Source organism: Pseudorca crassidens, chromosome 19, assembly GCF_039906515.1.
Source record: "Pseudorca crassidens isolate mPseCra1 chromosome 19, mPseCra1.hap1, whole genome shotgun sequence".
NCBI lineage: Eukaryota > Metazoa > Chordata > Mammalia > Artiodactyla > Delphinidae > Pseudorca > Pseudorca crassidens.
This window is the reverse complement of record NC_090314.1, coordinates 19,546,228-19,573,199: the sequence shown is the minus strand read 5'-3', so window position 1 is coordinate 19,573,199 and position 26,972 is coordinate 19,546,228. Positions and strand designations below refer to the sequence as shown.

The window sequence follows — 26,972 nt, the reverse complement described above, 5'->3', positions numbered from 1 at the left end:
CGCAGGGAACTATATTCAATATCCTGTGATAAACCATAATGGAAAAGCATACGAAAAAGAATGTATGTATATGTATAACTGATTCACTTTGCTGTACAGCTGAATTTAACACAACATTGTAAATCAACTATTCTTCGATAAAATAAAATTTAAAAAATATTTGATGTATTTAGGATCATGTGAGAAACTCAACACTATCCCTCCCCTTGGCCTGTTGTACCAGGTTGTGTGCTAAGAATTTGCACACACAGTCTGGTTTACTCTCAAACAACTCTCTGGGGAGGTACCATTTCTGAGTCTTATTTTATAGCTGAGGACACTGAGGCTCAGAGAGGTTAAGTAATCTACCTAAGTTCACACAGCTAGTAAGTAGCCACTAACTTCATGGCTCCAAAGCTTTTATGCTTTCAAATATGATATTCTACTCATCTAGATAATGCTATGCATCTGGATCTTTCAAAATGTGGAATAAGTTGACTTTATATTTGTGGTCATTCAGCTTTCTAATCCAGATATGCCTCAAAGGGGAGACCTGGAACTCATGGCCGAAGAAGCACCAGAAACCTCTGGACACCTCTTTTGGGTCCCAAATGCCTTTGCAGGGACACTAGCAGAGTCATTTCTTAAAAAGAGCAATCCTTTTAACCCTGGGCAATTTTCTTTCCCTATAGTCAGTTAAAATTTCCTCTGGGAAAGCAAACTAACTTTAATAAACCATAATTGAGAAGAGGAATTTGCAACTAAAAAGAGCTTTTTGTGAAAATGAATTCTCTGAATCTTTCTCTGTTACTCTACATATATCATCAAATAGTAACTGAAGATAATTGTGGGATTATAGGATATGGGACATGACCTTCCTCAAACAATTATGACCTTCCTCAAACAATCCTAATTAAAAAAAATATTTATTTATCTATTTATTATTTTGGTTGCACCGGGTCTTAGTTGCAGCATGCAGGATCTCTGCTGTGGCATGCGGACTTCTTAGTTGTGCCATGCATGTGGGATCTAGTTCCCCAACCAGGAATCAAACCCAGGCCCCCTGCACTGGGAGCACAGAGTCTTACCCACTGGTCCACCAGGGAAGTCCCAACAATCCTAATTTTTAATTCTTGGTTATCAACCACTTTGTCTATGCCAGTTGTTCCCATTTCTAATAATGATGGTTCTCTGTAGATAATCCAAAGAGTATTCATCCCAGTGGAGTTCACCACTATTTGCATATCGCTGTTTTATCATTAAATGAGATAATACATATCTAGGTACTGGTCCTGCATATGCCACCATGTAACTGAATGACCTTGGATAAGTCACATAAACTCATTGGGCCTTACCTTTTTTTTAAATTAATTAATTAATTAATTTATTTGTCTTGGCTGCGTTGGGCCTTCATTGTTGCACGCAGGCTTTCTCTAGTTGTGGCGAGCGGGGGCTACTCTTCATTGTGGTGCGCGGGCTTCTCATTGAGGTGGCTTCACTTGTGGCGGAGCACGGGATCTAGGTGCATGGGCTTCAGTAGTTGTGGTGCACGGGCTCAGTAGTTGCAGCTCGCGGGCTCTAGAGCACAGGTTCAGTAGTTGTAGCACACGGGCCTAGTTGTTCCATGGCATGTAGGATCTTCCCAGACCAGGGCTCAAACCCGTGTCACCTGCATTGGCAGATGGATTCTTAACCACTGCGCCACCAGGGAAGCCCCTCCTTACTTTCTTTATCTCAAGAAATGAGGGATTTAGATGAAACACTTTATACTTCAACTCTTTAATTCTAATTTTGCTGGTTGCTTTAAAGGACCTGAGAGCCATGCAATCCCAAATGTGTCCAGGAGAGGTCAGAAGAAGTCACTAAAAGCTCTGAGGTCTACATTAATCCCAGTTACCAGTGTAAATACAGTTTTACTGTAAATACAGTACTTACCAGTGTAAATACAGTTTTTCCCATTCTGCCCATTTTTTTAGGGACAGTTTTACGGAGTCCCTACTCTCTGTTATTTACCTGATTTTTAAGGTTGGGCCAGACATAAAGGCAGGTATTTTTCTTAAAGGATTAAAGCAGAGATGCATTGTCTGTTTTGGGCCTCTTTATCAAATGTAAAACCATTTCCCAAAGGGTGAGCAAAGGTAAATTGCCTGACAGAGGTGATACAAAGGTATGCTTAGAGTTAATATAAACAGTAAGCTCGCTACAGAAAATTCCATTCATCAAAAATCTTTATAACAAAGGATTCCTAACCCTACTTAATGACCTATTTACTTTGAAAAATATTTACCTCAGCAAAACTCTTCCTTTTTTTTTGTGTGTGTGTGTGTGTTTTTTTTTTGGCCACGCAGTCTGTGGGATATTAGTTCCCCTACCAGGGATCCAACCCACAACCTCAGCAGTGAAAGCGCTGCGTCCTAACTACTGGACCGCCAGGGAATTCCCCAAAATTCTTTCTTTTTTTCCCCAGCTTTATTGAGATATAATTGACAGATAACACTGTGTAAGTTTAAGATGTACAACTTAATGAACCGATATATGTATATTGTGAGAAATGATTACCACAATAGGATTAGTTAATGCAACCATCACCTCTCATAGTTAAAATCTGAAAAATTCTCACAATGGGGTTGGACCCCATCAGAAAAATTATTCGGGAAATACACCATTACAGAGATGGAGACTTCTAGTAAATATTTAAATACGATAAGCATTGCTTTTTTAGGCAGAAACTGGAGGACTGGTTTAAATGTGAATTGAGGTGAAGGAGTTGGGAATTAAAGAAAGCCCTGTGGCCAGGTCAAACCCATCCCAGCTGTTTAAAGAAAATGCCTATACTTAGGCAGAATTAAAGATTTGAGCTCTGGGTAAAACAGATCTCTCTTTGAACCTTGTTAAAGTTACTTAACCTCCCTAAGAGATAAACTCCTCAGTAGACTTATCTATAAAGTGAAGATAGTGATAAAGCCTCCTAAGATTGTTCCGAGGATTAAATGAGATAATACATGTTAAGAATTTAGCAAAGCATCTGCCACCTACCACGTGATCACTAGGAGAGAGCTATTGCCATCATGTTATTGGTGAGGAGTTACTGTTTTTAGTAGAAAACAAACAAGGAAGAAAATCACATGCCTTTTTCTTTTCTTGTTTTTTTTTTTTCTTTAATGTTTTTTCATTTTCTTTTTTTTAACCATGCCTTTTTCTAAACCTTTTATCTTGACTATCCCAGACTAGGTTCAATGTCTGCTGTGTGATGCAGCCATCGCAGCTGACAGACCCTGACCTGGTCACCTGGCCCGTCGACTGGCACCACCACCCCCGTCTTGGGCACCTCTGAAGTCCAGCAGAGGCAACTGGATGCCCGATGCCCATCACACTTCCTGCCAGCCCATCAGCAACAGTCGGAGATCTTCTCCCTACGGACAGGGACCTTCCCCCCTCCCAAGCCTCACCTGCAAGGGCCACGTTTGCGATGGGCCTCCAGCTCCTGGCTCAGCGGCAAGCTCTTCCTCCCGATTCTCCACCTTTGGCCTCGGGACCTTTACTTTTTATCTAATGCAGCTCTTAGTTTTTCCTTAATGCAGCACTCAATTTGCTGATTGTCATTACTATGTTTCTCCTGCTATGCCAGGCTTTTCCAGGGTGAGGCCTGTGCCCGTCTCTCCCACCGTCATAGACCCGTGGGCCAGCCACGGAGGATGCACTGTGTTATGAGGACAGCCAAGAGCAGGGGGCCGAGAAGAGCAGGGAGCCGGGGGTATGTCCCGAGGAGAGAGAAGCTGTGTCATGCCGTGCTTCTAGGATGAAGTGTACAAACAGTGCAGTGAGCGGGGCCAGGGCAGGGTGTGGGTTCCTGAGAAGTTCAGAGGGGGTGAGCAGGGGGCGTGATTACACGGAACCCTCCAGACCAGATATGGTATGCAATGCCTGGAGGAGGCAGGGGTCAAACAGGGATGGGCAGAGACAGGACCTGCTACCATCTGCCCACATTCCAGAGACCATTCCAAGGACCAGTAGCCAAGGGACCTCCCAATGACTCCGGTTCAACACTGAAGATTAAAAGCAAGACAGTTGCTTCCTTACGCTGACCATAGCTCAGAGCTCCTTGGAAAGGGTTTTAAATCTTAGGGTTTCTGTTTGCTCAAAATGAAAAGAAAGTGGGAGGAAGTACTGATTCAAAGAGAAATGTTCTGCTTCCGTCTGAAGATAACTGAATCCTGACCCTGACTCTGGCAACTGTCTTGCTGAGACCCAGCCAAGCTCTGCACTCCTCTGGCCTTGCTTTTGGTGCCTGTACCAGAGCTCCGGGGTAACAATGGCAAGCCCCTGCCTTGAGGAATGGGGGAAGCAGTGAGAGTAATTTCTGATTGCTGGTATGTGATGCCCACGTACCTCAAACACAGCATGGGAGACACGCAGTTATCATGTGATTTAAGATGTTTTTATAAAACTAAAAAAAGATACTGGGCTTCCCTGGTGGCGCAGTGGTTGAGAGTCCGCCTGCTGATGCAGGGGACGCGGGTTTGCGCCCCGGTCCGGGAAGATCCCACATGACGCGGAGCAGCTGGGCCCGTGAGCCATGGTCGCTGAGCCTGCGCGTCCGGAGCCTGTGCTCCGCAACGGGAGAGGCCACAACAGTGAGAGGCCCGCATATCGGAAAAAAAAAAAAGATACTTCACACCCAGTAGGATGTGAACTATCCCAAAAATCCCAGAAAATAACAAGTGTTGGTGAGGATGCGGAGAAATTGGAGCCCTTGTGCACTTTTGGTGGGACTGTAAAAGGGTGCAGATGTTGCAGAAAACAGTAGGGAGGTTCCTCAAAAAATTAAAAATAGAACGACCATATGATGTGGCAATTCCTCTTGGGGGTATATACTTGAAAGAATTGAAAACAGGGTCTTGAAGAGATATTTGTACACGCATATTCACAGCAGCATGCTTCACAACAGCCAAAGCGTGTTCATCTACGGATGAATAGATAAACAAAATGTGGTATAGACATACAATGGAATAGTATTCAGCCTTGAAAAGGAGGGAAATTCTGACACATGCTACAACGTGGATGAAATTGGAGGACATTATGCTAAGTGAAATAAGCCAGGGACTTCCTTGGTGGTCCGGTGGTTAAGACACTGCGCTTCCTTTGCTGGGGGGAGCGGGTTCCATCCCTGGTCGGGGAACTAAGATCCCACATGCCTCGTGGCTTGGCCAAAAAAAAAAAAAAGTGTAATAAGCCAGTCATGAAAGGACAAATACCATATAATTCCACTTACATGAGATACTTAGGGTAGTTAAATTCATAGAGATCGAAAGTAGAATGGTAGCAGCAAGGGGCTGGGGGGAGGGGGTATGTAGAGTTACAGTTTAGTGGATGGAGAGTTTCCGTTTTACAAGATGACAGTAGTTGTGGGGGTGGATGGTGGTGATGGCTGCCCAACACGTGAATATACTCCTGAACTGCAAATTTAAAAGTGGTTAAGATGGTCAATTTTATGTATATTTTTCTGCAATAAAAAAAAATTGGGTAATAGATAACTAATAAGAACATACTGGGACTCCCCTGGTGGTGCAGTTGTTAAGAATCCACCTGCCAATGCAGGGGACACAGGATCGAGCCCTGGTCCGTGACGATCCCACATGCCGCGGAGCAACTAAGCCCGTGCACCACAACTACTGAGCCTGCACTCTAGAGCCCGCGAGCCACAACTACTGAGCCCACGTGCCACAACTACTGAAGTCCACGCGCCTAGAGCCCGTGCTCCTCAACAAGAGAAGCCACCGCAATGAGAAGCCTGCACGCTGCAATGAAGAGTAGCCCCCACTCGCCACAACCACAGAAAGCCTGCACGCAGCAATGAAGACCCAACGCAGCCAAAAATAAAATTAAATCTTTAAAAAAAAATACACTGAAGTAAATGAAAATAAAACATACCAAAAATTTTTTTTAAAAAAAGACCTGCTGTATAAAATAAATAAATAAAATAAAATTCAAATTTAAAAAATTGGAAAAAAAAAAAATTTAGCATGCGTTGTTGGAAAAATCTCTTTGGGAAAATGTTAAAGTAAATAATGAACATGTACACTGTACGTATAATAAAAGTATGTGGAATGAAACTGAGCAGGACCCTGTGGGGCCTTCCCGGGGATAGACCTCCCCGCCCCAACCCCTCATCCCACGTCTCTTGCTGATGGAAAAGATTTAGCCTCCTAGGCCTTCCCCAAGTTCTAAAGAGCAAATTTAATCGGAGAAGTCAGAACATGCAGAATCAAAGGAAAACAGACAAGCAAGACAAAATAATAATAGTTTAGCCATAAAAACAAAGGACCTTTGCTTCCTCCTCAAAGGCTATAGATAATAATCTGAGCCATGACCTTGAGTTGTCTTAAAGATACTGAACCCCCCATCAGGTGGAGGAAGTTAACCGCATGCTGGCCACCAGGATGTAGACCCCAGACCAGAAGGTTGACAATTGAGATTCCTGAAACATCACCCTGTTACCTCACCATCAACCAATCAGAGGACTGTCCACGAGCTGATCACGCATCCTGCGACGCATTCCATCACACTGTCTTTAAAACCCCTTCCCTGAAAGCCACTGGGGAGTTCGGGTCTTTTGAACATCGTTCTCTTTGCTTGGCGCCATGCAATAAACACTGTACTTTTCTTCACCACAACCCAGTGTCAGTGGATTGGCTTTGCTGCGCTACGGGCAAGCAGACCCAAGTATGGTTCAGTAACAGGAACCCCACAAGGGCAATAACGCTGTTCCTTCCACTTTATAGACAAGGAGAATGAGCCGTAGGGAGAATTAGGCAATTTGCCTAAGTGTAGACAGCTACTAAACAGCAGGTCCCAGGCAGGCATGACTGCAAAGCTGGTGCTCTTAAACTCCTTCTGGGTCTCTTCTCTTACAGGGAACTCCCTGCTTTGCTCATCCTGTTTCAGCAGCACTGGCAAGCTTGGGGTTCCCCCGCAGTCCTGCCTCAGGACCTTTGCAGGTGCTGCTCTCTCCACCTGGAATGTGATTCCCCCAGATACCTATCTACACGGCTCCTTCCTCCATCACTCCTTCAGGTCTCTGCCCACCTGTTACCTTATTACAGAGGAGGCCTTCCCCCAACACAGTAAACTAGTATACCTCCTCTTCCCCTCCCTCTCCCCCTACCTCTCCCCTCCCTCTCCCCTCCCTCTCCCCCTCCCTCTCCCCTCCCTCTCCCCCTCCCTCTCCCCCTCTCTTTCCCCCTCCCTTTCCCCCTCTCTTTCTTGCTGCTCTTCATCCCTTACTGGTTTGATTGTTCTTTGCCTGTCTCCCCACTGGGACAGAAGTCCATAAGGTCAGAGGTTTTCTTTTGCCCATGGCTGTATCTTCTGTCTCAATGAATGAGTGAATGAATGGGTGGCTACTGCGATTAGCGTGGCTGATGGGCGGAGCAGAGCCATAGGGCTCTAGATGCCAAGATTTGAGGGAAAGCCACCTCCAAGCCCACTGATTAAACTGTACAGCAGGGCCCAGTTCCAGAAGCAGTTCAACAGCCAGGAGTGACACCCGCCTCCCTCCCTCTTCCCCATTCCACTCTTTATCAGAAGACTCACTCTCCCCCCCACTCCACCCTCAGTAAACACTTTCCCCTTTGGACCTTTTCTGCTCAATGTCTGGATCACAAAGTACTAAAAGTTAGTCTAACTGGGCATGGAAGTGAAGTTTCCGGGGTTGGGTGGGGGGTGAAGGTGGGAGAAGAAAAGTCTGTAAACACCACCTGTTTTATCCCTGAAATCCCCATGTGATCCCTCTGGGGGAAAAGAAAACTTCCTTTTGGTTGGTCAACTAGAGCTGACTTTTCAAGACTGGCTCAGACTTCCTTGCCTGCACCCCACCCCCTGCCCCTATTCTATTCCAGGTTAATGCCCCTCCTTGACAGCCCCAGTGTTGTGTTGTCACAGCTCTTTGCTTACTTATTTTTAATTTTTTTGGCTGTGTTGGGCTTTCTCTTGTTGCGGAGGGTGGGGGCTACTCTTCGTTGCGGTGCACAGACTACTCATTGCGGTGGCTTCTCTAGCTGCAGAGCACGGGCTCTAGGCGCGCCGGCTTCAGTAGTTGCAGCACACAGGCTCGGTAGTTGCAGCACGTGGGCTTAGTTGCTCTGCAGCATGTGGAATCTTCCTGGACCAGGAGTCGAACCCATCCCCTGCATTGGCAGGCAGATTCTTAACCACTGCGCCACCAGGGAAGTCTCCTTTGCTTATTTATTTATCACACCTTTATTGTCTCCTCTGCTGCAAACTGAAGGGCTTGCCTTTCTTCCTGGGGCCTCAGGGCCATCACAGCCTCTTGCAGATGGCAAGTTCTCAAAGGATTGTTTGTTGATGAAATAAAAGGGGAGATGGGAAGGTGACCGACCTCACATGTTGAGGGCCAGCACTACACATTGTAAATTAGGGCTGTGGTTTTCTCCTATGTCTTCTCTAGCTACCAATACCAATGCCAGCCCAGAGTCCCAGAGGTCGCTGAGATTTATTGGGGATATATATCTGACTCAAGACAAATGGTGCTTTACCTGCAAAACTAGTGTTGCTGATAGCAGGTTAATTCCGAATTAGCCCAGCGGGTAAAGCACCAGCATCTGGGTCCTCTACCTCCTTCCTTCCCTCCCTCCAGCCCAGGAGTTATTGTTGAACCATCTTCCCCAGGCTAACTCCGCAGTGGGGGAGGTGAGGAGTTAGATTTTAAAGAGGGAGGGGTGGTGGGGGAGCCCTGAGCGTGGGTGAGCCCCACTGGAAACCCCAGCCAGGGACTGATGACTCATCTTTCTCCCAGTTCCCTCTGGCTCCCCGGGAAGGAGGGCCCCTGGCTGGGACGGTTCAGGAATGGTCTCAGTCACATTCAGAAAGAACCTGGATAACTCTGTTGCTGTTTTCCGGGTTTTGTTTTCACCCCACCTGCAGAACTGGTCCACCTTCATTCCTGGCCCAGCCAACCTGACAGGAGAGCAGTGACCCAGTGACCATCCCCTCACCAAGCGGCACCCTCACCAGAAGGACTGCCATTCTGATGCCTGGTGTGTGTGTAGGGCGGGGTGGTGGTGGTGGTGGTGCTGTGGGTGGCTTTAGGCAGCACCTACACTTTGAGAACCCCTGGTCGAGACTGGAGCCAGCTTTCCCAAACTTGCTGGGCATCCCCTGGAGGTTCTGATTAGGCAGATCCGGGGATGCCCTGAAATCTACATTGGAAGCCCTCCGATGATTTCATAGCCAATGAAAATCAAACTCATTAGCATCTGGCCCCTTCCTACCCGCTGGGCCTAATTTCCTGAGCCTGGCCCTGTGCTGTATGTGGTGAGCTCTGCCTACGACACCCTTTCTCACCCTCAGCACCCATGTGCGGAGCTCTCCATCCATCGAGTCAGCGGAGGCTGGGTTTCCATCACCCTCAGCACCTCTGCAGAGTTAGGTGTGTTCTCTTCTGCTCCCACAGCTCTGTGTGTGTTTCCCACTTGGAGCCTATGGCGGACACTCTGTAGGTTGGACCCAAAGCCCTTCCAACTTTCTCTTTCCTTGGTTTACTCCTTCATTGAAAACACACCTTCTCACCTCCCTTGCACTTGGAAGCTACAAGACAGCTCTGGCCAGTGGTGAATAAGCACAAGTCCCGTAGGGTTTCTGGAAAGCCTCAGCTTTCATGGTCCCAGGACTGCACCTTTTCTTCTTCCGACGTGGCTGCAGTGGCTGGATCTGTCATCTTGGCACTTGGAGGGAAAGGCCAAGGGAATCAGGGCCTTCCACCCTTGCACTCTGGGGCCACTGGGCCACCAGCAACACCCCACTTCCAGACTGCTTATGGGGGTGGGGCGTGGTCAACCCTTATTTATGAATAAACCAACCTTTATTTATGAATAAACTAATAGTTGGCCTTTCTTTGGTTCTAAGCAGAATTGTTACCAAGGCTGTAGCCCCAGAATCCTACCCCTGCCCTGTCTTCAAATGGAAACCAACAGCTCTTACCTAAGTTTCAGGAGGAAGCTGCAAAGAGAAAAAAACAAGAACTACTTATAAGCATCTAGGCCCAAGGTGGCAGAAGATGTGACTTCCAGTAGACCTTGAGCCTCATTATAAGCTCATTGTAATACATTAACTAAATGACACACCCACCAGCGCCATGACAGTTGACAGTTGCCATGACAACAATCAGAAAAGCCCAAACAAGGACTGAAGAGGAGTGCTGCGTCAATTCCGGGGCCAAACCACACCACCGTTCTTGGATGTCACGAATAATCCTCCCACTCTTTCCAATTCCCTCCCTCTTACCTCAACCCTCCTATATATTTGGTGTCTCTGCCTGAATTGGGTTGGGAAGTTTTGATTTGCAAACAAAGCTCCCTCTTCTCTGTCCTTTGACCACTGAATAAAGCTTGTGCTCTTCCAGTCTCAGCACGGGTTTCGTCACTGGCTGCGCGAATCCGCTTGGAAAGAGAACCTCCCTGGTCAAGACAAGGAGTCTCGGCCCAGGCTAGGATCCCGGGGCAGGTCCAGTCAATCAATTTGGTAACAGAGTGAGTTCGCTAAGTGATACACAGCAAAGGTGCCTGCTTTCCCTGGGACAGCCTCAGTTCATACCTGTTTTCAGGATGAAATTACTAAATTGCATCCCTGTCACTCTCGAAAGTGTTCTGGTTTGAATTGTAAATTACCCTTTGCATTTTTCTTTTTGCATTAGATGTATTTCATTCCAACTTTCACTAAACTAAATGCGAAACTTCGTAAGTATTAATTATTATCTACCCAGCCTCCCTCAAATGAAAATAAGGGCCATGGTGTTGCAGCTAAAGCCTGGGAAAATGATATGCAATTTATAGCTCAGGAAATGTTGGCCATCACTGGTGAGACCCATGTTAGCCCCAGAGAAAACTGGTAAAAATCCTTAACATATAAAAAAACCTTGGCTTGAACTTGAAGATATACACGTTTTCTTCTCTGTTCTCATTTTAATATCAGAGTTCAACAGTAAAACTTCCTGTTTTAAATTATCCCATTTCTCTCATATCCTCTTGTATTTTGCTAGACTGACCTCACAGAGGGCAGGGATATTTGCTTGTCAGGTTTCATGCTGCCATAGACTCAGTGCTCGGAGAACATTTGTAGGAAGAACTGGATCCCTCTGACAATGTCTCAGAATCTGAGCTTCTAAGATTACACAGGTGGTCTTTAACTTATTTCAAGGCATTTAGGATCAGAAGAAGGTTTTCATGTTAAACATGTCTGCAGAAGCACAAATGCTGCTCAAAAATACTTGGATTTGTAACTGAATTGGATTCCTAAGTTTTCCCCATCACTAAAAATCTGATTCCATGAAATCCCCCGTGAACATCACCCCAGATATCATCTAGGACAGTAACACTGACCTTCTAAAGACCCTCTGCCTCTAAATAGCAGAGACACTGACAGTCCCGCAAAAAGTAGTATAACCTGATGTTCTGGTGAGGGTCCCACGATCACACCATTAGTCTGACGGTCTTAGGAGATGAGAATCCAGCTGTCTTACCAACAAGCCATGGGAACTGCTCATAATCTGAGTTGCTGATTTATACAGTTGATCAGTATCACTCACCAATCTAAAATCCTTTCAGTGGCTTCTCACTGTGTTGGGGATAAAGTCCAGGGATTCAAGTTGCCAGGATGCTTCAGGAGCCCTAAATGACCTATCCCACCCCTTCAGGCTGATGTCCACCAATTCCACCTTCCTTGCATTTTCTCACAAGCCCCACACCTGATTAACGCTCCCTCTGCTTGGAATGCCTTCCCTCACCTGACTAGCTCCTACTCATCCGTCAGAAGCCACCTCCTCTGGGAGGCCTTCCCAGGTTGAAGAGAGGTGAGCAACAACCTCTAACCAGACAGAGAAATCAGAATGCCCCCAAATGAGGGGTTGAACAAATACACTATTGTGTAAAATGAAATAAAAATGGAGATGTGAGTTTTCTTATTTCTCTATTAAGCAGTTTAAAAATACTGTAATTACATTACGTTCATGGTCAAATACTCAAGAGTGTACAGGGAAGAGTTAATCTCTCACTTCCTCCTGACTCCAGTCTTCCCTGAGGCCCCCACTGCTGTCAGTTTCTTGGGTGGTTTTCCAGAGATGTTCCACATATACATAGGTATATAAAAGTCGAAGTGAGAGAGGTAAGAGGGGACATGAAATCCATTTAAGACATGGTTCCTGCTCCTGAGAAACTCACAGCCTTCTTGGGACAGTAAGTCAGTCCCAACCCATTAGCTGGCAGCATGGAGCAGTATGTGGGAACCTGTATGGTCCTCACTCAAGGCCACTCAGAGCCAGGATCCAAGGCCCAAGCCCGGGCTGATTTCATAAACCGTCACCATCCGTAAGTAAAGACCATGCCACCCATAAGTAGAATGAAGACACGCTTCCCAGACCCAGTCCCTATAAATAGCTTGAATACACATATTTTAATCCTTGTTTTGTAGAGTTCCAGCTCTTGGGCTTTTAAAGCTGGGATACAGCTGAGTCTGGGGTTGGAAACTAGGACTGGTACGGGGCAATAAAATTAACCATGCGTCAAGTTTTTTTGCTTGAACTATAGTTACAAGTTATTACAGGAAAAACAAAAATAGCCTATTAAGTGGAGCCACTGTGATGAAACTTAGGCTCCAAGAACAGGAACCATGTGGAAATGTGGCATCTTTTGATCTGCATCTTCACTTAGACCATCTGATAAATGAGGAAACCCATGGAGGGAAAATGACTTGTCTAAGGTCAGCGGGTTAGTTTTGACAAAATGAAGACTAAAGCATGTGGTTCCAACTTCTGGGTGGAGTGCAGTGTCCACAGCACGGCCTCCCCCAACACAAAAGAACAACGTGAGTACGTTAATATCCTTCCCTGACACACGGTCTGGGTCCCTTCTCTTACTTCAAGCGGAAACTGATGAGAAAGTCAGGCTTGGAAGGTCAGGTCAGGGACTCAACTACTACTGGCTGTCATGGTTCCCAGCTGGAATCCATAGAAATGGAATGACTGAATTAAGCAGAAGATGTCTCAAAAGGTTAATGGGCAGTTCACAGAACCATTGAGAACTAGGCTCAAAGCTACACAGTCAGAAACATCACCCCAGATAGAAGCTTCATGTGTGCCATGCCCCCGCAACACCAGGAATCCAGATCTGCTACACTCTCCCCACTGAAACATAGGAAGTGCTGGGGCCAAAAAAAAAAAGGAGACAGAGGGAGAGGGAGGGAGAGAGAAATGTCCTCCGGCTACTTGAGCTGGTGCACAAGGAAGACAGGTCCTGGAGCTGGCAGCTGGGCAGAGGAGAGCCCGCGGCAGGGACAGCGGACAGGTGGGTCTAGCCAAAAAGTGCAATTTGACTTCGTGGTACAGAAACGCGGTGTGAGAGGCATAACTCCACCGTCCCCAACACCCCAGGACAAGAGTTGCCGAGTGCAGGTCACGTGCCGGGGGAAACTGCAAACACAGGAAGGGAAATCGAGCAAATCCCAAGGAGAAATGAAGTCCTGAATATGTTCCGGGAGGAAGGGAAGGTTCATTTCTCCCAAGCTTGGTTGAGAGATCGTTTGACGGGGGAGGAGGAGGAAGAGGCTAATGCGTGACAAACACTCGCCTTCTTTGAAGGCCAGGCAGGAGCTGGACTGTAGCTGACATATCTCCTGTAATATGGAGAAGAGTATCAACTTCGAGGAAGAAAGGGAAACGGTACAATCTGGATAAGTTGGGAGAGGTCGGGGAAAGACTCCTTTCCACTTGTCACACCCTCCTGGCTTCTCTCCCTCTCACAAACCTCCCTTAGAAGGAGGAGGTGGCAGGCCGTGCAGGGCTGCCTAAGCCTCGCCTCCTGCTTTCCTTCCAGTGGGGTCTCCGGCCAGCTGGCCAGCTGCAAGCACAGCTGTAAAGGAGCCAGCCCTGGAGCGAGGATCAGGGCTTCCAGCATTTCTGACCAGGTGCAGCGAGGGGGGCGGGGGCGGGGGGGATGCAGTGGGGTGGGTGGTGGTCTAATTCTGGGGATGGTATTAGGAAGTTGGTCATTGCCTAGTTCACCTAAATCTACATCACTAAATCAAGATACCTCGATTTTAGACTTGGTCAGTTCTCTGGAATTCAATCTATACAGTCACAGAAATTCACTGATAGCGTTGAAAGAAGTCTTTCAATTTGTTTCTCATTCCGGACCACACTGCCAGCAAGACACTTCATATTAAGTATTTAAAATATAAATTTCTAATTGCCTTCCAAGAGTGGCACAATTATAGCTCATTTTCTGTATACCTGTATCAGTATAGAGAGCTAAAATAATTTGGTAAATGGCAACATTAAAAATAGGCTGCAGGGCTTCCCTGGTGGCACAGTGGTTAGGAATCCGCCTGCCAGTGCAAGGGACACGGGTTCAATCCCTGGTCCAGGAAGATCCCACACACCGCGGAGCGACTAAGCCCGTGTGCCGCAACTACTGAGCCCACACGCCACAACTACTGAAGCCTGCATGCCTACAGCCCATGCTCCGCAGCAAGAGAAGCCACCACAATAAGAAGCCCGTGCACCACAACAAAGAGTAGCCCCCGCTCACCGCAACTAGAGAGAGCCCGCGTGCAGCAACGAAGACCCAACGCAGCCAAAAATAAATAAAATTTAAAAAATATATAGGCTGCAATTTTTGTAAGCCAAGGCATCAGACCCTGCAGGTTGACTAATCTAATACCAATTCCCAATTCCATTCTCCTTGGCCTCTTCCATCATATAGTCTGGGTAGGGAAATACTCTCTTTCCCAGAATTTCTTGCAGCTGAGAGTGCTACGTGACATAGTTCTGGCCAATAAAGTAGAACCCTGAGAGCTTCTGGGAAAACTTTTGCTTCCTTGACAAATGGGAGCAAAGCTGCTGGTGCTACCCCCATTCACCCTCATTCTTACCTTGAATGAGGCCATGATGCTTGGAACTACAGTGACCATCTTAGGGGTAAGAGGTGGTACATGGGTCCCAGAGCTAGCTTGTTAGAGATGATGAATGAGGAAGATAGAAATTGCTTGGGGTCCAGTGGAAGCAATACCAACATCATCTCCAGACTTCTTACTATGCCAGGAAACAAACTCATTTCTTGAACAATAAATCAGGTTTTAGGTAATTGGTAGCCTAAAGCATTTCTGCCTGACACTCTCTATTTTGGCACCTCTTCATTTTTGAATGTAGAAGAGCTGTCAAAAAGTGGAAATGGCTGGACTTCCCTGGTGGCGCAGTGGTTAAGAATCCGCCTGCCAGTGCAGGGCACACGGGTTCGAGCCCTGGTCCGTGAAGATCCCACATGCCGCAGAGCAACAAAGCCCATGTGCCACAACTACTGAACCTGCGCTCTAGAGCCCGTGAGCCACAACTGCTGAGCTCTCATGCCACAACTACTGAAGCCTGTGCACCTAGAGCCTGTGCACCTAGAGCCCGTGCTCTGCAACAAGAGAAGCCACCGCAATGAGAAGCACACCCACTGCAATGAAGAGTAGCCCCCGCTCACAGCATCTAGAGGAAAGCCCGCATGCAGCAACGAAGACCCAACACAGCCAAAAATAAATTAATTAAAAATAAATTAAATAATAATAAAAAAATAAGTTTAACTAATGTCCAATCAGTATGCCTTATGAATGCTATAGTTTCCTGGGTATTCTCATCTTCCTGTGCTTAGTATAAAGGAAACTGCTTATCTACACAGAAATCATATCACCATACTTACCAGTTATTTTCCCAATCAAGAAATATTCTTAATGATAAAAGAAAGGACATTTACATAACCAGTTAAATATCTGTCTAATTAGACAAGAAGCCAAAAAACCTGACACTCCAGGTCAATACCAGACACCAGATAAACCCAATCAGATGGGAGTTGTCATATAAGCATAGTTGAATTTAATGTTCAATTGTTAATCCTTTTAGGGTATTATCGCTCTACCTCAGGGTTTCCCCAAATCCCTAGGCTCTGCCTCCCCATCCAGGTAAGATTTTTATCTGGCTGGCAGCTAGCTTTGACCCACTTATTGGAGCCCACACTGGCAGTATCTTGGTTGAAACTGGTGATGAGCTGAATCCTGCGCACAGGTGTGTTTTGTTGAGTCTGTACTGCATTTTAGGAAAATGTGAGCTATGTCCAGTTAAACAGAGCAGATGGATTATAAGAGATTTTCTTATCTTCTTACAGAGACACAACTTAAACGTTAGTAAAGGAATTAAAAAAAAAAAGGACTTCCCTGGTGGTCCAGTGGGTAAGACTTCGAGCTCCCAGAGCAGAGGGCCCGGGTTTGATCCCTGGTCAGGTAACTAGATCCCACATGCCACAACTAAGTCCTGGAGCAGCCTAAATAAATATGTAAATAAATTTTTTTTTTTTAAAAAGCCTTAGGACAAAGAGAATAGGAGAAAAGACATAAGAAATTTCAAGATGTTTTGGGGAAGGCAGGAGAGTGATAAAAGATCTAGCAGAGCAGAAGAAAATAGAAACTAAAATGCTTGCAGAGGGGAGATTGGTGAGAATAGGGGGATTTCCCCCTAAACCCCTAAGAGGTCAAGGCTACAAGGTACAGTACAGGGAAGGTCTGGCTGAGAGTGAAGACAGGGGACTTAACGCAAAATCTGTAAGACCACCCTCATCCCCAAAATGTAGACTAAATTAATTTAAAGGGCTCCAGGAAGAGGAGAGGGCAAAGATGGAAGCATAGGACTGAACACAGGGGGATCAAATACTTGACAAAAGGTTGGACCCTCAGCTTCCCCTTCTTCCCTATTCTTGTCTGCTCCCAGAACTCCTGTAACCGGGTTGTTACATCTTACGTAGTATATTAGGGATTTTCCTCTGGGAAACCAAAAAACCCCAGAGAAAAATCCTTTATATGAGGACATTAGGGAGCTTGGTAAGAAAAAAATCATCTCCTTCCCCATTAGGCTAAGGAGCTACCTTCAGTGAACAAAGCCTGTTCCCACATGTAGTTTCCAATGAGAGTTTTAAAGCCTCCTTTTTAAATATAAGCAGGGAACCAGTGCACACCAGACGTTTTTAGACACCTCAAGCTGTAAAGGAGAAAAGGCAAACAAAATGAAGGGGAAAAAAGAGAAAAAAGGATCTCTGAGGAACAGAGACAACATAGAAAAGAGACCAATAATTAAAGTTTTAATTAATATCTCAGCTAGGTAAGGGAAGATCTTATAATCATACAATGAGATTAGGAAGCTCCAAAAAAGAAACAGAGAACAGGTAGAAGTCCTTGAACATTGACCATATGATGGAGAAATAAAACAGTCCAAAGAATAACTGGAAGTGAAATCAAGGAAATCTTCCAGAAAGTAGAACAACAACAACAAAGAGATGAAAAAGAGGAAAGAAAAGACATTTAAGGAACAAATCCAAATATCCCGAAGCTCCCTGCACCCCCTGAAGTACACCGGGAGAGCACTGGCCATGGCCTTTGGGGACAGGGACACTCGGACCTTTCCAGTCCTCCTGAAAATGGGACCATTGAGAGCTGTGGTGGCCTGTGCATCATAGCAGGGAGAGGGGCAGCAGTGACCAGAGATCCTAGAAGTCACCTTGAATCATGGAGATCACATTCTAAGCCTCATTTTAACAATTATTATTTAAATGTTATCAGTTTATGTTTTTATATAGGTACTACATTAAATATTCAAAAGGTTCAAAGTGAAAAGTCTCTTTCCCATTCCCATCCCCTAGCCCTCCAGTCCCCTAACTGTATTCCATATCCCCCAGTTTCCAGTAACATTTTCCTATAAGTCCACATTTTCTCCAGATACCACTGGGTTTGTATAAATAGTCTTGTTCAAGGTATCTTGAGCTTTCACAAACTCTCCCCTCAAAGTCCTTCCAGCTTCTGCCCACTGCCCTGTTCCAAAGCACTTCCACATTTTTAGATATTTGTTATAGCAGCCCCCAAATCTATATTAGTTATCTAATGCTGCATAACAAATTAACCCAAAACTTAGCCGCTTATTAAAAAACCAGTAAATATTGATTAGTTCATGTACTTTCAGTGGGTCAGGAATCTGGGCACATCTTAGCTGCTGGTTCTGTCTCTGGGTCTCTCATGAAGCCACAGTCAAATGCCAGCTGGGGCTGCAGTCATCTGAAAGCCTGACTGGAGCTGGAGGATCCTCTTCCAAGATGGGTCACTCCCATGGTTGTTGGCAGGAGGCCTCAGTTCTTCTCTACCTGGACCTCTCCATAGGGCAGCTTGAGTATCCTTATGACATGTCAATGAATTATCCAAGAGAGAAGAAGACATAATCCACAATGTCTTATGCCCTAGTCTTGGAAGTCACACACCATCATTTCTGTGATGTCCTATTGGTGTGACTAACAAGTCAGCCCAAAATAGCCCATACAGGATGTGACTATCAGAAGGCTAGAAATCTGGGGGGGATCTTGGAGCCTGACAATCATACCTTCCCCAGAAGCAAACAATGTCCCTAGCCTCTTATATGTCCTTTCAGAGTTATTTTATTCAGAAACAAGCAATTATAAATATATGTATCTTTGCTTCCCTCCTTTAGACAAATGGTAGAATACTCCATATACCATTCTGTACCTTGCTTTTCTCACTTAAAAATACATCATGGTGATCATTCCACATTATTATTTAATGCATGCCTACTTCTTTTTTTTAATAAATGTATTTATTTTTATTTATTTTTGGCTGCATTGAATCTTTGTTGCTGAGCGCGGGCTTTCTCTAGTTGTGGCGAGAGGGGGCAACTCTTCGTTGCGGTGCACGGGCTTCTCATTGCGGTGGCTTCTCTTGTTGCGGAGCATGGGCTCTAGGTGCGTGGGCTTTGGTAGTTGTAGCACTCGGGCTCAGTAGTTGTGGCTTGCAGGCGCTAGAACATAGGCTCAGTAGTTGTGGCGCACGGCCTTAGTTGCTCCGCAGCATGTGGGATCTTCCCGGACCAGGGTTCGAACCTGTGTCCCCTGCATTGGCAGGCGGATTCTTAACCACTACGCCACCAGGGAAGCCTGCAAGCCTACTTCTTTTTCACATCTGTATAGTGTCCCACTGTATAAATGAAGGATAATTAATTAAACCAGTCCACTATTGTGGGATGTATAAGCTAGTTGGAATCTTTTTTTCTTTTTTTAAGAGCAGAACCTGGCTCACATACTTCTAGTCATACAACTTTAGTCAAGTTACTTAACCTCTTTGAACTTGAGTTCCGTCATTTGTAAAGCAGGAATTTAAAAAGTCCCTCCTTCACACCTCACAGGATCATTGGAAGAATTAAATGAGATCAGTATGTAAAGTAAATAGCACAGAGTCTTCACTGGGCAGTGCTTGGTCGTGTGTGTTGTCTTCCTTTTCACTGTAATGAGCCCCCAGAGCCTGTCCTGCCCTGGGGAAGTGCTTTCCTATTTCCAGTCCCACACACTGGTATCTGGCTTCACCTCCTGGCTCAGCGACAGGAGGTTCAACTGGAAGAAAGGACCCCAGCATGCTGTCCAAGGGAGCCTATAAGGGGGCTCTCTGACTGCTTCTCACGCCCTTGTATTGTCACACATTTGCCAAAGGGCCAGCCCCGGCTGTTTGCCTCCCCGACACTGACCTAGCTGGCAAGGACTGCAGAGAAAAGTCAGGCCTGAGGCCTGGCACATCCTAGGGATGTTACTGCAGAGCAAACATGAGTTTGCTGGGCTGGGTGGATCCCAGTCAACAGGGAGATAAACGGATTAAAGACAAACAGGTCAGAACTCCCTGCCATGGAAACAGGAAGAAGGCGGGCTGCTGCTTCTGTTTGGGGTTGGTTTATCACCTATCTATCTATCTATCATCTATCTATCTATCTATCTATCTATCTATCTATCTATCTAATAAATAAAACAGCTTTAATGACATTCATATGCCATGCAATTCACCCATTTGAGGTGTACAACTCAGTGGTTTTTACTATATTCAAGAATTGTGGGGAATTCCCTGGCGGTCCAGTGGTTAGGACTACGTGCTTTCACTGCTGAGGGCCTGGTTTCGATCCCTGGTCAGGGAACTAAGATCCTGCAAGCTTCGAAGCATGGCCAAAAAAAAAAAAAAAAAAAATTGTGCAACCATTGTAACAATGTCATCATCCAAAAAAGGAACACCGTGCCCACCAGAAGTCACTCTCCCCTTCCCATCCCCACCCCTCCAGTCCCAGGCAACTGCTAATGTACTTCCTGTCTCTATGAATTTGCCTATTCTGAAAACTTTCATATAAATAGAATCCTATAATATGCAGTTTCATGATGTTTTCAAGGTTCATCCATATTGTAGCATGAATCACTGCTTTATTGCCAAATAATATTCCTTCCTATGCATGTACTGCATTTTGTTTATCCATTCATCAGTTGATGGGCTTTGGGGCTGTTTCTGCTTTTTGGCTATCATGAATAATGCTGCTATGAATACTCATGTACAAGTTTTTGTGTGGACGTATGTTTTCCTTTCTCTTGGGTATATATCTAGAAGTGGAATTGCTGGTTCATATGGTAACTCTATGTTTAACTTTTGGAGGAATTCCAAACTATTTTCCAAAGTGGCTGCACCATTTTACTTTCCCTCCAATAGTATATGAGTGCTCCAATTTCTCCACATCCTCACCAACACTTGTTATTATCTGTTTTTTCTATTATAGCCCTCCTAGTGAGTATGAAATAGTATCTCATTGTAGTTTTGATTTGCATTTCCTTGATGAATAATAATGTTGAGCAGCTTTTCATGAGCTTATTAGCCATTTGTATGTCTTTTTTGGAGAAATGTCTATTCAGAGCCTTTATCCACTTTTTTGTTGTTGTTGTTGTTGTACGCGGGCCTCTCACTGTTGTGGCCTCTCCCGTTGCGGAGCACAGGCTCCAGACGTGCAGGCTCAGCGGCCATGGCTCACGGGCCCAGCTGCTCCGTGGCATGTGGGATCTTCCCAGACCGGGGCACGAATCCGCGTCCCCTGCATCGGCAGGTGGACTCTCAACCACTGCGCCACCAGGGGAGCCCTATCCACTTTTAATTGGATATTTTTTTGTTGTTGTAGATTGTAAGAGTTCTTTACATATTCTACTTGGGGGGGTCTTATTTTAATCTTTTTGAAATTACTGTTTTCTCAGTCATATGCATACTTACTAGAGCAGTAACATGTTTGAATAAAGAATACAAATAGATGGGTTTATCAGGATGTTAAAGTGTTTGCAACCTGGTGCAACATTATGGGAGCCCTAGAGACCCCTGGAATCCAGGAGATCCAAATAGCAACTGTAAAAGAATCTGTTCAATCTCAGTAAAGATATTTCCTTTGTGTGTTTCTGTGCCTTCCTTGAATGGAAGGAAACAGAACTGTTCTACTACCTCAAGTCCACATCCCCAAGGGGAAATGACTCTGCAGGCAACAGCAGAATAGAGGCTATGGGACATTCCACCGTGCAACGGACATCACGATCCAGAAAAGCTTTCATTATTTCAGGCCGTCTCATTTCATTTCAATAAACATTTAATGAGGATTTCTTATATGTCACAAATAGAGATACGAAGATGAATAAGTCATGGAGAGAGAAATGGACACAAACAAAAGATTTTTCAATACTGAGTGAACAGACATTGTCCAAAGCATGCTGGGAGTGTGGAGGAAGGGGCAATTCCCTCCGTCAAGAAGGGGTACTGGTGAGAAGGGAGATTGGGAATTACGGTATCTTCACAGAGGAGATGATGTTCAAGCTGGTCTTGAAGAGTGAGTATGAGCTTGTCAGGTGAACAAGGAGAGTTAATAGCATGTGCAAGATCACAGAGGCATAGCAGAGCATGGTGAACTCCTCCTGTGCCTTTATAATGAATGGCTTTTGGATGAATCCATGAATTCCTATAGGGGCGTTTGATTCCAGCCCATCTTTAGGTTCAGAGTGGACGTGTTGAACAGAAGGATAGGGCTAGGGAAGAGAGTTCACCCCAATGCAGGCTGGGGCTGTCTGAGAGTTCAGCCTGATTCCTTAGTTTTTAAGGTCCAAGCTGGGTTGGATCCAGCCCAACACAAACTCTCAGATGGAGCATCATTCTGTCTCCTGTGAAAAAGTCAGGGAGAGGCGCCTCTAACCGCAGAGAGGGGTGGGTATGGCACTATAAAGGCGATTGGTGAGTGGGGAAGGGAGGGGACTCAGAAGACGCACTGTGTTTGCTCTACACCTCTGTTTGTCCTTATATCTAACCTAGTGTCTACAGACTTATAATGAGTAACTAAATCAATGACGTCAAAGCTGGACTCTTGGTGTAAAACAGGTACTTTTCTTCAGTCTTAAGGGCCAAAACACATTCCATTGCCCCTGGACCCTTGTCCTCAGGAAGCTGGTAAGAGGCCAAATCACAGTTTTCCAAGAAGCTCCAGGTGAGCTGCCAGCTGGCTGTGAATTTAGTCCCTGCTGCCCTTGTCTGGATTTGACCTGCTGCCCTAGGTGTGTGTTGCACTGTGAGAGCCTGGTGTGTCGGTCAGGAAGCTTCCTGATGTAAGTCACTGAAAGCTCAACTCAAAATTGCTTCAACAATAATGAAAAGTATATTCACAGAACAAGAATTCTGGAAGTCGGGTGGCTTCAGAGTTGGTGAACTTACCAGTCAAATTGGGTCATCAAGGACTTAAGTTCTTGCCATTTCATCTTCAGTGCACTGGCCTGTCCCCTTCAATGTCACAGGTCAGCTCCCCTCATGGTCCTAAGATGGCTGCTGCAGCTCTGTGCTTCACACTGCAGATATCAATGCCTAGCATTAGAAAACGTCTAATTCTCGCCATTCACCTCTCTTTAGGAGCAAAGTCCTCTTTTTTAGGACTTTCTCAAAAGTCCCCAGCAGACTTTCTCTCACATCTTAATGCTTATAATGACTTCACATACCCTTGCCTATCAATGACAGGCAAAGGGAGCAGACAACTGTGATTTGCTTAGAGTCTGACCAATCAGGATTCAGCCCCTGGGGCTTGAGAGGAGGCCAACCTCCCTTGAAGCTACCACCACCTTATACCCAATTAAAAGCTGAGGTCTGTTGGGTAAGCAATTAACAATGCTTGCCACACACAGGTCTCTGGTGGGCATTGCACATGCTTTATAGGTTTTTTGAGGAGGACAAACTCTTCCATTGGAGATTTTATCTGCATAAAGTAAATCGATTTTACTTCTACAAGTTCTGTATTGTTCATTTTCAACAGCCCTTGCTCGTTACTCAGACTTCTAAGTGTCCCAATTTGAATGTCCCAGCTCTGATAATGTCAATATCAGGTGTTTTTACAAGTCTGATTCTGCATTTGTGTCCTGTAGGCTACCATTTGTGATGCCTTGTTTCCTTATGTGTTTATTGATTTTTCTCAATTTTCTTCTAATTTATCTAGAGAAATTCTTTGAGCCCAAACCTAAAAGTGGAGTTTTTCAGAAAGAATCTGTGCTTGTTTCTGTCGGGCACTGGAGAACACTGTCTGCCAATGTACATCCTCAGTTTGGGGTTTTAAAGTTCAGGCTGCATCCCTGGGTGAGAACCAGCTTGGGTTTCAGATTTCTTGGGGGTGGGCTTAGGGAAGGAGTTCCCCACCGTCCTCAGTGCCAAGATTTAAGACAGGCTATTTTCCTTGTAGACTGCTGGGAGCAGGGTGGCATTTTTAATTCATCTTTACCATGAGGGTGTGGACATTTGGAAGCCCGTATTGGTGAGGGGCTCTGTTACTAAAATCCTCACATTCTGCAGGCCCCAGAGCCTCGCTAGGTCATGAAGTCAGTCAAGTTCACCAGATCTGGCAAAGCCCTCAGGGTCAAAGCTGCCTTCAGTGCTCTTCTCTGCTCCTAGCCTGAGGATTTCTAGCTTTCTGGTACTGTTACTATTTCATTGTGGTAATTGACTGCTCAGTGGGAGAGTCAGTAGTTAGCTAGTCTGCCATGTTACCAGACACACAAGCTATTTTTCTAATTCTAAACTCATATTCATCGCTTAACAAAAACTGTGAAAGAAAGATTTAAGGTGAAGGAGCCCTCTGGAAAACTCAATTTTCTCTTTTTAAAAATGTGTATTTTTAACAGGCAATTGGTCCACATAGTACAACACTCAAAAGGTACCATAGGACATTTAGTCTATTTGGACATTAAAGTTTCCTTCCCACCATCCCCTTCCCCAGCAGCCCCTCATTTCCCTCATCTTCCAGAGACAGTCTATACACATATAGAAATTACACATATCCTTCCCCTACTCCATCCCCTTTTTTTTAAAGAACGCAAATGATGGCAGGTTATTTTTCACCAAACAATATATCTTGGAAATTGTTCCCAACTACTACATAAAGAGCTTTTTCATCCTTTTGTATGGTTTCATAATATTCTGTTATATGGATAGTATAACCTACTTAAGCAGTCCTCTTATTTTTGGACAGTTAGGTTGTTCCCAGGCTTCTAAACAGTATGACAATGAATAACCTGGGGCATATATCATTTTATGCTTCATGAATATATCTGTAGGATAAATTCATGAAGGGGAATTGCTGAGTCAAAGGGCAGGTACATTGGTAATTTTGATAGAGATTACCATATCACTCTCTATAATGGTTGTAACAATTTGTACTTAATTCCAACACCAACATATAACGTGTGCTATTGATCTTTGTCAAGCTGATAGGTTAAATACAGTATCCAATAAACAAGAAACAAGCTTCTTGGCATCCTAGAGAAGTAACTGGTAGGCAGGAGGCCTGAGAAAATACTGTGACCCCTGTTGACCCAGAAAACAACTCCATCAAATCAACTCCTGGGATTTCCAAACAGACAATAGACTGGATTAAAAATTGCAAGTATTGGGGACTTCCCTGGCAGTCCAGTGGTCAAGACTCCACGCTTCCACCGCAGCGGGTGCGCGTACAACCCCTGGTCAGGGGAACTAAGATCCTGCATGCCTCACAACGCAGCACGTCCAAAAAAAGAAAGAAAGAAAAGGAAGTAGCAAAGAATTTTGGCAAAGAATTCTCTCTGACTTAGTCAGATAGAAGATTAAAAATAAAAAAATTCTAGTCTTCCTTCCTAAAACAAGTTCTGATAAAAACCCCTAAACATCCAAAGTCAACTAAGTACAGAAAGTTTAAGGCAAAGGAATTTCCCTGTGTCCCGCCAGGAAGAGGAATGTTTATAATCTCTGCACTGGCTATCATAGTTACCCAAAGAATTAGCTTCCTTTGTTTTAATTTCTATTAGGTGGGAGAGCATAAGGGATTCTCTAGACCACAGCTATCCCAGCAGAATTTTCTGTGATGCTGGAAATGTTTCATATCTAAGCCATCTATAGGGAAGCCACTAGCCATGTCTGTCTATTGAGTCCTTGAAATGTGGCTGGTGTGACTGAGGCATTGAATTTTTAATTTTATTACATTTTACTTAATTTAAATGTAAATAGCCACGTGTGGTTAGCGGCTACCATCTTGGACTACACAGTTCTGGGGAGACAAGTTTAGAGTTTTCTTTTGCTAAGAGAGATGCCCATTTCTTACTGGGTCAGAATGCTCCAGACTGCAACATCGGGACATAAATGGGGTTGTCGTCTAAACTTTACTCCAGATTTCTCTTCTCTGCTCAGGGCCTACCTTCCCCTCAACTTGTTGAACTTCTAGCCCTTCTCCTCAGACCCTCCCCACATCATGCCCCTTCTGATCTGCTCCAACCCCTCCCAATTCAGGTTCATTTTCTTATCTCTCCATCTTCTTGTTCACCAGCCATCTTGGCTATGCCTAGAAGGCTTCCTCTTCAAAGCCAGTCATGCTTTGCGAGATATGTTCTTGAACAAAGACATTTCACTCCCTGTGAGAAATTATGTATTCGGTGCATAAAGGAATATTTCATTCTCCTCAGCACACTACACTTCACCTTACTCAACAGCGTGGTTTTCCTCACGAGTGCCATGTTCCCTTCCCTTTATGATACAAGAGGTTTTCATGGTTCCCATGTTGGTTTTTTTCTACCTCTTGAGCTTTGAAAATTGAGAGATTTCTCTAAATGTCCTATAAGGCCCTGAAATGAGTAAAGTGATTCTCTTGGGATCCCACCACTATCTCCCCCCACCTCCCCACCTCTCCCAGATGCAGCTTTGAGGCTCTTCTTAATTTGAAAGCCTCTTTGATTCTCAGCCTAAGGGTAGAAGGAAGGGCTCCAGGGCTATAAACTGATGGGCAGAGATTTTGATTCTATGTGTGTGATGATGCACCTCTGCCAGCTTTCTCTGATGGGTGTGTGACAAGCCTGGGGGCCCCCAGGCCCCAGGTAGAATCTAGCCTATTGTTGTGGCCACCAACTCAGGAAGGCACTCCCTCCACCTTCTTTATGAGGTAGTCACTTGTAACCTTGGGCCTCACACACAACTGTTTTTTTAAAGGTAAAAGAGATTGCAAGTGGAGTGATGACTTAGGGCCAAATTTTACCTTTCATTTTCTGTTCCTTCTAATTAGGAGAGTCAGTGGGATCCAGGATCTCCAATTACTGCAGGACTCTGCTTCCTGAAGGGAAAAAGAGTCAAGGTCAAGGTGTTTTTCCTTCAATGCAGGCTACCTGCTGTAGTCCAGTAGAAGTTCTTCAATGATATCCTTTATCCTCTTCTAGCTCTGGTACTGATTCTCTTTTACTCGTGTTTTATTCCTTTCTTTCAGGAACTGGGGTTGCAAGGTGGTATGGAATTAGATGTTAGCCTTCAAAGTCACCGTCTTATCCAAAAGTACTAATAATTTCTTTCTTTCTTTCTCTAATTCATAGAAAAGCTCTTTAAGTTTAAATCAGATATTCATAACATTTTGAGTTTTGACCATGTCTGGAGAAAGGGCCTACTCAAATAAATATACTATCAAAACCTAACTGCTACAGCACACAGGGAGACAGGGTAGCATTGCCTCTATTTTCAAGATAATCTTTGGATTTCTTTACTCCTGTTCTGTTAGGGGGGAAAAATGGGTTTAGAGAAATCTG

At 45.0% G+C, this 26,972-nt stretch overlaps 1 long non-coding RNA gene across 2 annotated transcripts in view; it reads right to left on the bottom strand.

Annotated features, from left to right (window-relative positions):
- Positions 1–16,346: 16,346 nt before the first annotated feature.
- The window catches only part of LOC137212434 (uncharacterized), a 37,494-nt gene continuing 26,868 nt past the window's right edge, over positions 16,347–26,972 (bottom strand). The window contains exons 2-4 of one of the 2 annotated variants that reach the window (XR_010937514.1): positions 26,435–26,509; positions 22,612–22,742; positions 16,347–19,050 (exon numbers count right to left, since the gene is read on the bottom strand). This is a non-coding gene — a long non-coding RNA (uncharacterized lncRNA). Of the gene's footprint in view, positions 19,051–22,611; positions 22,759–26,434; positions 26,510–26,972 lie in introns of both variants that reach the window. The other variant, XR_010937515.1, reaches the window with a different exon arrangement.